This window comes from Phascolarctos cinereus, unplaced genomic scaffold, assembly GCF_003287225.1.
Source record: "Phascolarctos cinereus isolate Bilbo 61053 unplaced genomic scaffold, phaCin_HiC Scaffold_4;HRSCAF=312, whole genome shotgun sequence".
In the NCBI taxonomy this organism is placed as follows: domain Eukaryota; kingdom Metazoa; phylum Chordata; class Mammalia; order Diprotodontia; family Phascolarctidae; genus Phascolarctos; species Phascolarctos cinereus.
Window position 1 is genome coordinate 465,933,802 of NW_027555847.1, and position 14,236 is coordinate 465,948,037.

Here is a 14,236-nt window from a genome sequence, read left to right on the forward strand (position 1 = left end):
CCCATTCAACTTGGTGTAATTTTCATTTTTTGAAAGCCTTCCCTTTCATCAAAGAAACCAGGAAATGAAAGGTACCTTTTTAGACATGGGTAGTGTGTTGATTTGTTTTATTTGACTTATGTTAATTTGGAGAAAGAGGGGAGTTGGTTAACCATAGCAGGGTGTTGTAAAGACCAAATGAAATAATGTATGCAAAGTGCTTTGTAACCTTAAAATGCTATATAAATGAGAGCTAATGTTCTCAGCAGTACAATGATCCAAGGCATCTCAAAGGACTCATGATGAAGCATATTATCTGCCTCCAGAGAAAGAACCGATACTGTCCAAATTCAGACCAAAGTATGCTATTTTCACTTTCTTTTTTTCTTTAATTTCTTTAAGTCTTCTTATACAAAATAACTAATATGGGAATGTTTTACATGTTTGCACATGTGTAACCAATATCAGATTACTTAGCATCTCAGGGAGGGGAAGCAGAGGGAAGGAGGGAGAAGTAGAATGTGGAGCTCAAAACTTAAAAAAATTTTTTTTTAATTGTTTTAACATGTAACTGGGGAAAAAATAAAATGTTATTTAAAAAGTAAAAATAAAAGTGAGCTGAATCTGCCTCTTTGCAACTTCAACCAGTCCATGCTGGTTCTGCCCTTTTGGGCCAAGCAGAAGTCATTAGATCTCTTCCACATGACAACTCTTTGAATACTTGGAGACAGTTATCATGTCTTCAGGCTAAACATCCATAATCCCTTCAAACAATCCTTATATGAGGTCATCCCAAGGCCCTCCACCATCTCGGTGCCCCTCTTATGGATACTCTCCAGCTCATTGCCTTTAGGATCAAATATAAACTTCTCTGTTTGGCCTTACATTCCTTCACAATCTGGTCTCAACTTATCTTTCCAACCCTATATATTATTACCCTTGCCATACTCTGCCCTCTAGTCACACTGGTCTACTTGCTGTTCTTCATTCCATTTCCCATCTATCTATGTGGCTTTGTGTCGGCTGTTCTTCCTGGAATGTGCTTTTTCCTCCCCTCTACCTCTTGGAATCCCCTATTTTCCTTGCTCAGCTCAAGTTGCATATGACCCTTTCTTGGTCTCCCCTAACTGCTTCCTCCCAAATTAACTTGTTTCGTGTGTGTGTATATGTATATGTATGCATGCATGCATATATATACATATACACGTGTGTGTATGTATCCCTACAATCTAGCCATATACCTGGCATGTAGAAAACAATTAATAAATGCTTATTAGTTAAGTGATTTTTGCCAATAAAGAAGTATGTTCCAATATGATTTCATCAAGCACTGCACAAAGCAGATACTTAACGTTTGTTAAATTGCATGTCTACATCCTACATTTCCTCCTCAAACTCCTAACCACTGGAGGAAGCAGACTTCTACCTACTGTTTCTTGTTGTATCTGTTGTCATTGTGTGTGGCTCCCCCTCAACCCATGTTTCTGAGCAGCTCCTGTTGCTTCTATCTTCACAGTTGGCTTGATAGCTAGCTAATGGTACCTTTTCCAAAAAGGTACTTTCCCCTTGTATGAACCAGCTTGGAATTAAAATTTTTTGTTGTTGTTGAGTTCTGCCTGACTCTTTGTGACCCAATTTCAGGATTTCCTTGGCAAAGATACTGGAGTGGTTTGCCATTTCCTCCTCTAGCTCATTTTACAGATGAGGAAACTGAGGCAAACAGAGTTAAGTGGCTTGCCCAGGGTCACACAGCTGGTAAGTGCTGGAGGCCATATTTGAACTTAGGAAGATGAGTTTTCCTGACTCCAGACCCAGCACTGTATCCACTGTGCCACCTAGCTGCCTTTCAAATATAATGACAAAAAGAAATTTTTTTGGAAATTGTTTTACCCAATCACAATAATGTAAATGAGAGAAAGACAGAGGACTTTGATCAATACAGTGACCAGTAGTGATTTCACAGGATTGACAGTGAAGAATGTCTCCTCTTTTCCTGTTATAAAAGTGTTGGACCGTAAGTATAAAATGAGGCATATGTCGTCAGACATAGGCAATGTGTTGATTTGTTTTGCTTGACTCTATTTTGTTAGAAAGGAGGGCTCTGTTGGAGAGGACAGAGAATTGTTAAATGACAGCAAATGAGTTTCTTAAAAAAAGACATAAGACACCTTCCTCTAAAATTGGAGAATATAATAACTTGTAAATTATATGGTAGAAAGAACAAAGGACTGGTGGTCAGGAGCTATGAATGAGCTAGATCACCTTAAGCAAGTCACTCAACCCCATCTGTAAATGTGAGAGTGAAGTGAGATCATATTACCCCAATAGCTCCTAAAATACTTACAGATCCACGAAAAGGGTAGCCTCCCTGGGTACATGATGAGTGACGTTGCTTCCAAAGGAGTAAGCTGACAGAATTCAAGAAGAGACTTTGCAAACTTTTACTTTAGGGATCAAATTTTAAACTCGTGATATTGTTTGCAAACAATGGTGAAAGATGAGGTGGAACCAATTGGAGCAGTAAGTCCCTGGTCCCCACACCCTGGCACACTGCTAGCTTGCGATGATGTTAATCTGGACTCAGATTGCTAAGACAAGTAGGTAATAAGGAACAATGTGTTTGCCATACCGTGAGGAGCAAGGGAAGGCCCCAGCTTGTCGTCTAAGTGAATCAGCAGGCAACACCTACTTGCAGAACTCTTGATTTATGACCTCTGGAGGTAAGTTTTAGGCTAACTCTACAGACAGAATTTTGGGAGGAGTCGGACAGGATTGAACTCGTTCACTGAAACATCTTGGGGAATTTTTGTTGGCTCCAAGGGAAAGTAATCATCGTTCTATACTATGGTCTGTACCAAGTTCACAGAATCATGAAATAGGGCTCTAAGGCATCCAAGAGAACGTCCTGTCCAAACACTTCATTTTGCAGATGAGGAAACTGAGGCCCAAGACTTGCCCAAGATCACATAGGTAGTGAATAACAGAGTTTGGATTCAAACCCAGGACCTCAAACTAAAAATCGAGCATTCTTTGCTAGACCATGACACCGCCGTCCCTGAAATTCCCCAGCAGCCCGGCTTGCTCATTTCTGTTACTCATTCTCCATGACAAAGAAAATAGAGAATCCACCAGTTTTCTCATGTCCCACCCAATCCACCAACAGGATGATATTTTGCTGCTGCCTTCAAGAGTTGAGTCAAAGCACCCCTCACCCCTTACCCCACCCCTTACCATCAATCAGTAAGTCAACAAGCATTTATTAAGCACCATCACTGCAGCTGCCCCTACAATGTAACTGCTGCTTCCTCCCTTCTAGTCCCTGAAGCTCTCCTTCTTGACGGGTGGTCTTTTGGGGAGTGTGGTAGCAGGGCTGTCACCAGCAAGGACTCAGCATTACACATTTTACTGCTATTCCCTTGGACCACATGGTGAGAGGGAGAGAAAAGAGCCTAAGGCAGGAGATGGGGAAAAGGGGCTTCCAAATAGTGGGTGTGTGTGTGTGTGTGTGTGTGTGTGTGTGTATTTATGTGTACATATGTCTATTAGGAAATCCCATTTAGGGTATTAAAGAATATAAAGGTTTCACCTGCAAATCAAATGGAAGTCTCACAGTCCATAGGCTATAGTGGAAAGATAGGTACACTAACGTACAGTTGGTGCAATTGTGGTCCATGTTTGTTGGTCCAACCATTTTGGAATGCAATATGGAAGAATGCTAAGAAAGTGACTAAGATGTCTATAACCCAGACATCCTACTCACTATTAGGCATATGGGCAGCTAGGTGGTACAGTGAGTAAAGTGCCAGGCCTGGAGTCAGGAAGACTCATCTTCCTGGCCTTAGACACTTAATTGCTGTGTGACCCTGGGCAAGTCACTTAACCCTGTGTGCCTCAGTTTCCTCATCTGTAAAATGAGCTGAAGAAGGAAATGGCAAACCACTCCAGTATCTTTGCCAAGAAAACCCCAAATGGGGTCATGAAGAGTTGGACATGACTGAAATGACTGAACAATAACAACATTGGGAATGAATACACATACATATAAACAGATTTAAATGCAAGGTATGGGGGGGGGGCAAAGTGGAAGCTCAAAGAGTAAAAGACAAACTAAGACACTTTCCTCAGAAGTGAGACTGGCCTGGGTGTGGTAGTGGTGTTGTTTGTTCTTCATTTTTGAAGAGGACCAATGACATCATGAGTCATGTCTTGTGTTGTTTATGAATTGGATTAAAGTGAGGCAGAGTCCCACAAAGTCATCAGCCTCACTCTCTTTTCCTGAGTCTTCCTGAATCATTGAAGTCCAGTGGCAAGACGAAAGTCAAGATGACTGGTGATAGCCCAGGATGCAGTGGATGACCTTAGTGTCTTTGATGCCTGACCAACCTTTAAACACTTCATAGCACCTGCTTCAGCTGCTTTCATGGCTATTGGGACAGATTGTTCTCATCTGCCCATTCCACTGGGGAACGTCTTCATATGCTAGAATAGACATTCCCCTAACTCAATTACTGTCAAGTTACAAGTCAATTTACTCATTCCCCTGTCAGTTACCCTCAACCTGGTTTAGCCTGTTGACCAAGACAGCTTACTGGATGTAACCATTGTGCATACTACAGCTTCTTGGAGCCACAGGTAAGAGTTGGTTGAATCAAGTAGACACCAAAGATACATGAGCAGCCCTGAAAAGGGCTTGGCAAGCCCTCACACCAGAGGGGCTAGCCCTTCTGAACACCCCATACACCATATACCTGGGTGTGAAGGTACATATATGAAGTCCCTGCTGCTGGGTAGGCTGAGCCTGGTGGATCACTACAGTTCCGGAGTGCTGAGCTGTAGTAGGCAATAGTACTAAGGCTGATGAGCTGTAATTCCTAAGTCTAGCACAAATATAGGGAGCCCCTGGGAGTAGAGGGTCACCAGACTGCCTAAATGGGGGCAAAGAGGCCCGTGTTAAGAAAAACAAAACAAAACAAAACCAGTTAGAGCTTCCATGAATTCCAGCCTAGAGGAGGAGGAGGAGGAAGGAGGAGGAAGAAGAGGAGGAGGAGGAAGAGTCACAAAAATCATAAAAGAAAAGGAATAACCAAAGAAAAGCTCTCCTTTCTTTGTTGAGGACAATCCCTCCATCTGTGCCATTGATCCAATTCCTTTCTGCCTTAGCTAGGACCTTGTTCTATCAGTCAGCATCTGTCTTTTATGCATCTTTAATGTTTCCTTCTCTACTTCCATCTCTATGCAAAATATACTCATCTCCTCAATCCTAAAAAATAGTATAAATTGATCTTTCTACTCCATCCAGCTGTCCTCCAATTTGAGTAGAGAGATGGTGGCAGAAGCCAAATTGCAAGGGTTTGAAGAAAGAATGGATGGTGAGGAAGTGAGAACATTGGATAAAGACTTCTTTTTAACATACCTTTCACAATTAAGGGGAAGTGTCTATCCAATGTTCCCACTTCCTCACCACCTACTTCTTTCTTGTCATGTCACCCATGACCTCCTTATTGCCAAATACAATGACTTTTTCTTAGTCTTTATCCTCCTTAATCTTTGTACAATACTTAACACCATTGACTTGATGCTGCAAAACTTGACGTGTGTGTGTATGTGTATCTGCTATACCTAGCCAGCTCCAGGCTTCACATTTTATCCATCCACCTTCCAAGCTATTGTACTTTGCCATCTCCACAGCCACCAAGTACATACCTTTCCCCCTTGCCTTCCTTGCCCCTGCTTTTCAGCTCTGAAGCCATACTTAAATTAGTACTGCCACTGCTACTAGAAATCAATTCTATAACTTCATTCCCATTCCTGTGACTTCCAAACCAAAATCCCTTCCCTGTCCACAACTGCTTTATATGTGTTGGGTTTTCCATTAGAATGTAAGCTCCTTGAGGACCTGTCTTGGTTTTGTATTTGTATCCCCAATTTCTGGCACATAGTAAATTGTTAATAGTTTTTTTGTATATTCATTCATTCATTCACAGCCCATTCCTATCTTGCTTCAGAAACACCACACTCTTCTGTTTCTCCTCATGCCTCTTTCTAATCCACTCTTTATCTTATTTGCTGAGTGTTCATCCTCTTCTAAACATTTTAAGGCAGGTTTTTCCAAAAAGATTTGGTCATTGGTTCACCTCTTTTCTCTCTCTACTCTCTCTCCCTTCTCAATCTCATTAAATCCATTAGATTATGAGCTCCTTGAGGGCAGAGGCTATCTTATGCCTCTTTTTGTATCCTGGGTGCTTGTCATAGTCCCTGTCACATAATAGGCACTTAATATTGATTGGTTGATTTACTCCCATGATTTTAACTGCTCTCTCTCTGCAAACAACTCCTAGATCTATATCTTCAGCTTTGACCTCTCTGTTGAACTCCATTTCCATAGCTACAACTGCCTAACATCTCTACCTACTTGTCTTACAATATCAAACTAAACATGTCCAAAACTGAAGTTATGATCTTTTCTCTAAATTCCATCCTTCTGATGTCATTATTTCAGTCATTGAAACTCATTCACTGCAAGGTTGCAAACCTGGGAATCTGGAATAGTGATGGTGGTCTCAGTAGAAAATGGGAAAATTTGGAAGAAGGACAGGTTAGAGGAGAAGATCTTGAGTTCATTTTTGGGTATGTTGAGTTTGAAGTGCCAACAAAATATCTTGGTGTTGGTGTCTATCAGGCAGCTGATGATGTCAGGAATGAGACAGGTGATATCTATATATCTATATATCTATATCTATATCTATATCTATATCTATATCTATATCTATATCTATATCTATATCTATATCTGTATCTATATCTATATCTATCTATATCTATATCTATATCTATATCTATATCTATATCTATATCTATATCTATATCTATATCTATATCTATATCTATATCTATATCTATCTATATCTATATCTATATCTATATCTATATCTATATCTATATCTATATCTATATCTATATCTATATCTATATCTATATGTAGATTTGGAAGTAATCTTCAGGAAGATGATAATTCAGCCCATCAGAATTGATGAGGTTATTGAGAATGTGGAGAGAAGATGGCTTTGGGATACAGCTACACTTATAGTTCAGGAACACAGTGGTGATTCAGCAAAGGAAACTAGAAGAAATAATCAGATAGGTAGGAGAAGAATCAGAAAAAAACAATGTCACAGAGACCGACGGGGGAAAAGTATGTTAGAGGAAAGAGTGATCAAAAGTTTCAAAGGATTTAGAAAGATCAAGAAGGATGAATACTGAGAAAAATCCATCAGATTTAGAAATTAAGAGATCATTCATGAAAAGAGTTTCCATCAAATAGTAGAGTGGGAAGCCAGGCTGCAAGGAGCTGACAAGTAAGCAGAAGTCAAGGAAGTTGAAGCAACACATGTGGATGACATTTTCTAGGAATCTGTGAAAGGGAGAAGAGATATAGGTTGATAGCTTGAGGGGATGGAAGATCAAGTGAAGATCTGTTGAGGATGAGGGAAATTTAGACATATTTGTAGACAGTGCAGAAGGAGCCAGTAGATGAAGAAAAGTTGAAGATGAGCAAGAGAGAGAAGAAATGACAGAAAAGGTAAATCTTTTAGGGAGATAAGAGGATTTTGGATAAGATCAAGGGCACAAGTGGACAAGAAAGACCAGATTCTTCTCAGACTAGAGAAAAGGAGAAGAGAATATGGGACGATATTTTGGAGTGAGCAGTATGGGAAAAGTAGGAGCTTATAGTGAATGAACACAGATTTCTCAGGATAAATCCTTTGTTAAAGGTGGGAAGGGTGGAAAAGGGGGTAACATAGGGATGTTGAAAAGAGCAAAGAGGATTTGGACTAGCTACTTTGGGGACCAGGACTAAATAGAGAGAAAAGAATCAGTGACGGAGACTTAGGACATAGACAATAGAAGAAGTAATCCAGGAAGAAAGCTGAGGGTGGGGAGGGTGGAATGTATTCTGAGGAAACAGGGAAATTGAAACCAAAATCAGTAGATGGAGAAGTTGAAGAACATAACACAAAACCAAAGCAAGTTAGCAACACTCAAACAAAAAGTATGAGCCTTGTGTGGGAATTGAGATTTGCTGAAGAGATAAAGCCAAAAAATACACACCAAAGAACAAGGTGGAATCATGAGTACCAGCCAGTTGGAAGAATTATTTTATCATCTCAGGAGGAAGAGATCATATTAGTAGTTTCTGACCTTATGCAAGGAGTTCTAAGAAGTATATGGACTGCCCACAGCTAGTGAGGTCCTGTGCTATCTTCCTTACTTTCTACACTCTATGGCCATCTTCTCCAGCCCCATCCCATTCTGCAGAAACTTCCACCCTGAGACCCTGATGTCCTGATAAGTGACTTGCTTTGGCAGAACCAGTTACATGATGAGGCCTCAGCAATGTTTCACTTTATTCACAGCTCAGATCACTCTATGAAGTCATCATGTCCCCTTCCCTCCATCTTTCTAGATTCCATTTTTGTGTTACCTTCCATCATTAAAATGTAAACTCCTTGAGGGTGGGAACTATCTTGTTTGTTTATAGTTGTATTACCAGTGTGATACCAGTGTACAGTGTGATACATAGTAAGTGTTTAGTAACTCCTCTATCTATCTACAGACATATTTATCTATCTGAGATGTGATAGCCTGCAAAGACTCATCAAAATCATTGCCTTCTCCCTACTTCTGTTCATTAACACGGGAATGAATGATGCAAGCAGAAGAAATTTGGATTTCTAGTGACTTGAATGTATTTCTAGTGACTTGGCTGTCCTGAGTAGAAAACTCATGAATTTGCAGGCAACTGGACTCTTTGCATGCCCAGATAACTTAAGACAGGCATCCATGTGGGAGTCAGCAGAAACCTGCTTCTGAGAGAAGATATTCTGTGTTCCCCTACCATGTAAGTAGGACTGGCATCTTTCCATTGTATGCTACATCTTTAAAACTACCGGATTGGGACAATCTCTTTTTTTCAGCTATATTCAGGGGTGAAAGTCTTATTCACTCAAAGCATGGGCACCATGCACTGGGTATGGAGAAAAGGTCCACCTTCCCTCCTTCAAACCCCATGCCATTTTTAGCCCTGTGAATCAAGCTTAGGGTTTTGGTCTGTGTCCTTTGCCCTTTTACGTTCTAGGAACAGGCAATGAAATCCTTGGATCCAGGATCTTGAGACACAGTGTCTTTGGAGCCAGGATTTTAGGCCAATTATTTCTACCAGACCAGCAGGGAAGCCCTGAGAAGTCAGGGTGTCAGGACCCAAGTCAATGAAGGAGGGAGGAAGGAGTGTGCTTTATACTTGGAAGTGGGTGGTATTGTGCTAAAAAGGGACTGAGTTAAGCTGTGAACCTAACATCCCTTCCTTCTGCAGAGACTGAGGTGGTATAAGGGAAGATTATGCCCCCCCCCAGTAGTTGGGACAGAATGTTCATTTATTTGTTCCTGCTATACTTTTGAAGTGAATATTCCTTTGTAAAAGCTAATCTGACTATTAAATAATTAGATGGAATTGGTGTTCTAGGAAATCTCTAAAATTAGGAGAATATAATTGGTGGGGACTTGAGCTAATGGCAGAGACTAGATACTCCCAAAACCCTTTAAGTATACTGGAAAACTCTGGGAAAGTGGTTAAAGGCAACATATCTGTCTCCCAGGCAGTGAGGGCCAGAGAAACACCATTACAGATAGTATTTTCATTTCTTTTTTTTTTTTCTAGTTGAAACCCCTGGTCATGGGAGAAAAAGAAAGATATAGGAAGCAAACAAATGACAGCAAAGAAAAGGATATGTTATATGGACCAAAATTTATGATACCAGAACAATGGATGTCTGCCAAGGTATCTTTCAAAGACCAGGGAAAATTTTTATAGGAAATTTGTTGATGTAATCAAAAGAGTTTTAAATTGAACTTTGAAGATGAAATTGGGTAGCCATGAAGTTCAAGAAAGCCTCTACGTAAAAGTAGGGCTCCTGACTGGAGCAGATTCAGAAATGCCAGGGGGCGGTAGGTAGCAGCCCTTGCACACAAGAAGCACAAACCAACGAGCACCCGGGCACACAAAAGTATCCATTGTCAGTAATGGCACTCATCTTCAGATTCTTGCTGCGACTAACTCCTAAATGTCTTGATTCCTTGATGATAGTTCCTGTACTGCTACATAGGACCTTCCTTATTAGACATTCTTTCTCCAACCCCCCACTCCTCAATCTGGACCAATCTTTAGGTATGACTCAGCCTCCAGAAAAGCAGTGCCCTTACTTAGTGAGGTCACATCCTCCAAGATGCCCTTGAGTGACTCAACTGTGACTCCACTCCCTCCAATCCAGAAAAGGAACACAAAGAAAGAAGAACAATGGTGGAGGGGATGCCCAAGGAGAAAAACAGGGAAAAGCATTAGAGACGATATGTATGACCTTATATATAAATATATATGACCTTAATGTATGACCTTAAAATGCATAGAATGTGAGTAACAAAGTAAAATTGAAAGGTTAATGTAGAGGTAAAAACAATATCAGAGTGATTATCACCAGGGCTCGGTGGAATGGAATTAGTTTCCCTTCAATGGAGGTGTTTAAATAGATGCTGGTTGACCACTTATTTGGAAGGTTGTGGAAAGGAAACTTATGTGTGGGAACTTACACATGCCCTTGGAAATCATTGATTTAGAGTTAGAAGATACCTTTATAGTCATTTAATCCACTCCCTACTCTTCCAAATGAGGAAAATGAAACTGAGAGAAGTTAAATGACTTACCCAAGTCCACTCAAGTAATGAGTAAAAGTCACAATTTTAACCCTTCTGAATCTCAATCCAAAAACCTTTCCATTATACTAAGCTCTAATTTTGAGATTTTATGAGTCTGTCAATATAGTGTTTACCTTGTTCAAAGTAAGCAGGTGGAATAGAAGGGGAAATCAGCTTTGCATGTTAAGAAGGATCTACAGTTATGTGGAAATCCACACACAAGTTTGAAAGCATGGTGGAAAACACTTGGGAGATAGTTGTTATTTTGTTTTATTGGGGGGGGGGAGAGATGTTGTTATGAGAGTACAATAGGTACTGCCCAACCAGACAGAGCAGGCGTTCTTAATCTTTTTTTGTGTCATGGACTTTTCTTTTTCCCTCCTCATCTCTATCTCTAGAGTTCTTGGCTTCCTTCAGGCCCCAGCTAAAACTCTGATGTTCACAAAGAAGCCTTTCCCAATCCTCCTTGATGCTGGTGGCCTTCTTCTGTGATTGTCTCTAATTTATCATATATCTATATCTATATATACATGCATACATACACATACACATATATACACACATACATATATACACACATACAGGCATATATGTGTATGTACATATGTATTTGTACAAAGTTGTTTGTTTATTGTTCCCCCATTAGACTGTGAGATCTTTGAGGACAGGGACCAGTTTTTGCCTTTCTTCGTATCCCCAACACTCACCACACCACAATACTGAATGCTTATAAGTGCTTGTTGACTTGACGTGGTGTAATAAATTCTTGATGATCTGGTGAGGTCTATAGGACTTTAGGATTCAGGATTTGGTATTTATAATGTTTTTAGATGCATAAAATAAAATGCGTAGGCTTGCAAAGGGAATTAATTACCTTGAAATAGTTATAAAAAATTAAAACAAGTTCATGGATTCCAAGTTAAGAACCCCTGAGATAAAGGACCTGGACAATACTTTACAATACAGAAGACAAAACTAGTTTAGAGGCAAAATATAAGAGGGATACAACCAGTCTGTCAACAAGCATTTATTAAGTACCTACTGTATGCCAGGCACCGTTTTAAGTGTTGGGGTTACAAAGAAAGGCAAAAGACAGCTCCTGATCTCAAGAAGCTCATCGTCTAATGGAGGAGACAACATGCAAATAATTATATCCAAACAAGCTATATCCAAGATAAAATTGAAATAATCAATAGAGGGAATGCAGTAGAATTAAGAGGGGTCAGGAGAAGGTTCTTACAGAAAGTGAAATTTTAGCTAAAATGTAAGGGAAGCCAGGGAAGCTAGGAGGCAGAGATAAAGAGAGAAAGCATTCCAGGCAGAGGGGACAACCAGAGTCAAGAAATGGAGTGTCAGAACAGCAAGGAGGCCAGCATCACTGGATCACAAGAGTATGTGAGTAGGGGATGGAGAGAGGGTATGAGGTGTAAGAAGATTGGAAAAATGGGGGGAGCAGGTTATAAGGGGCTTTGAGCACCTAACAGAGTTTTTTATATTTGATCCTGGAAGTAAAAGGAAGTCACTGGAGTTTACTGAGTAGGGGGTGACATGGTTAGACCGGTGCTTTGAAAAGATCATTTTGACCACTGAGTGGAGGATAGAATGGAGTAGGGAAAGACTAGAGGGAGGCAGACCCATTAACAGACTATTGCAATAGTCCAGGCGTGAGGTGATCAGAGCTTACATCAGGGTAGTGGCAGTGTCAGAGAGGAAGGAGTGTATGCAAAAGATCTTACAAGGGTAAAATCAACACACCTCAGCAACAGATTGAATGTGGGGAGTGAGAGAGAATGGAAGAATCAAGGCTGACTTCTAGGTTTCAAGACTGGACTTTTAGGAGAATGGTGGTGCCCTCAACAGCAAAGGCTAGAAAAGCATAATTAGATAACAGTGACCCATACCTGTAGCCGCATTTCCTCTACTACAAAAAAAAAAATGCTGGTTGGTGTATATGGGAGCTTTCTTTGTATCATCGATCTCCTTAGGGTATGCCTAATTTGTTGTTGTTAAATTGTTCAGTTGTATCTGATTCTTCTTTCCCCCATTTGGGGTTTTCTTGGCAAAGGTGCTGGAGTAGTTTGCTGTTTTCTTCTCCAGCTCATTTTACAAATGAGGAAACTGAGACAAACAAGGTTAAATGACTTGCCCAGGGTCACACAGCTAGTGAGTGTCTGAAGTTGGATTTCAACTCAGGAAGATGTCTTCCTGACTCCAGGCCTGCCGCTCTATCCACCCTGCCACCTAGCTGCTCATATGCCTAATAGTGAGTGGGATTTCTGGGCTATATACATTTTAGCCACTTTCTTAGCATTTTTTCAAATTGCTTTCCAAAATGGTTGGACCAACAAACATGGACCACAGTTGTACCAACTGTACATTAGTGTGCAAATCTTTCCATTACACCCCATGGACTATGAGACTTTTCCATTTGATTTGCAGATGAAACTTGCAGGTGTGTTTTCTGTCCCACTAGAATATGAGCTCTTTGAGAGCACGGACTGTCTTATTTTTCTATTTGTGCTTTGCACATACGTGTTTTTTTTTTAAAATTCATTCATTCAAAATCTCTCTAATATTAACTATTCCCATATTTTGTCACCTTTACCAATTTTCTGGATGCAAGGTTAAATCTCAGAGTCATTTTAATTTGCATTTCCCTTATTATCAGAGATTTGGAGCATTTTTTCACATGGTTGTTTTAGTTTGCAATTTTTTTTGAGATTATTTATTTCTTTTGACCATTTCAGATAGCATATTATTAACAAAGAGAAAGGACAACTACTTAACTTGAATTTAACTATTTTTTTCCATCAAAATGAATGATTTTCAAATGGGGAAGAGGAAAAAAATGATGTTATGAAACAATTAAAGGCCAAGGTAATTGAGGAAACATTAAGAGAATATTTGACTAATTTTAAAGAGTTCAGACCCTAAGAATAAGAAATTTCATCTCAGGATATTGATAAGGATGGAAAATGTGATCATGGAACCATTGTTTTTGAAAAATCATAGTGAACAGAAGAGGGACCAGAAGACTAGAGAGAGGCACTTATTTCCAAAGAGAAAGAATGGTAATTCCTGAAAAACAGAGTCTGGTTGCTTGCCATTTGGTACTTGACAAAATTCTAGAGCAGGTTATTAAACAGATGGTTTGTGAGCATTTAGAACAGAAAGTAGCAGTCACTTAGAAGCCAGCATAAGCTGAATAAGAGCAAGGCATGCCAAATTAACTTCATTTTCTTTCTTTGAAAAAAATTAGGATTACTAGACTGGAAGAGCAAAGAGGTGCCATTGACACAGTGTATCTGGATTTCGGTATGATTAAACAAAATTTTCATGACATTCTTAGAGACAAGATGGAGAAATATGAGTCAGATAATTGTTCAATTTTGCTTTTAATAACTATATAAAGTACTCAAAGAGAGCTGACATATTCATGAATATAAAACAAGGAGTGTTCAATGATGACTTGCCACAGGACTTCAGGGCTAACCTTGTTTTGTTTACCATT

General features: G+C 39.8%; 1 protein-coding gene across 6 annotated transcripts in view; it reads right to left on the bottom strand.

Annotated features, from left to right (window-relative positions):
* DNAJC5B (DnaJ heat shock protein family (Hsp40) member C5 beta) overlaps positions 1 to 14,236 on the bottom strand; it is a 116,417-nt gene that overhangs the window by 77,522 nt on the left and 24,659 nt on the right. The gene's annotated exons all lie outside the window — the stretch shown is intronic.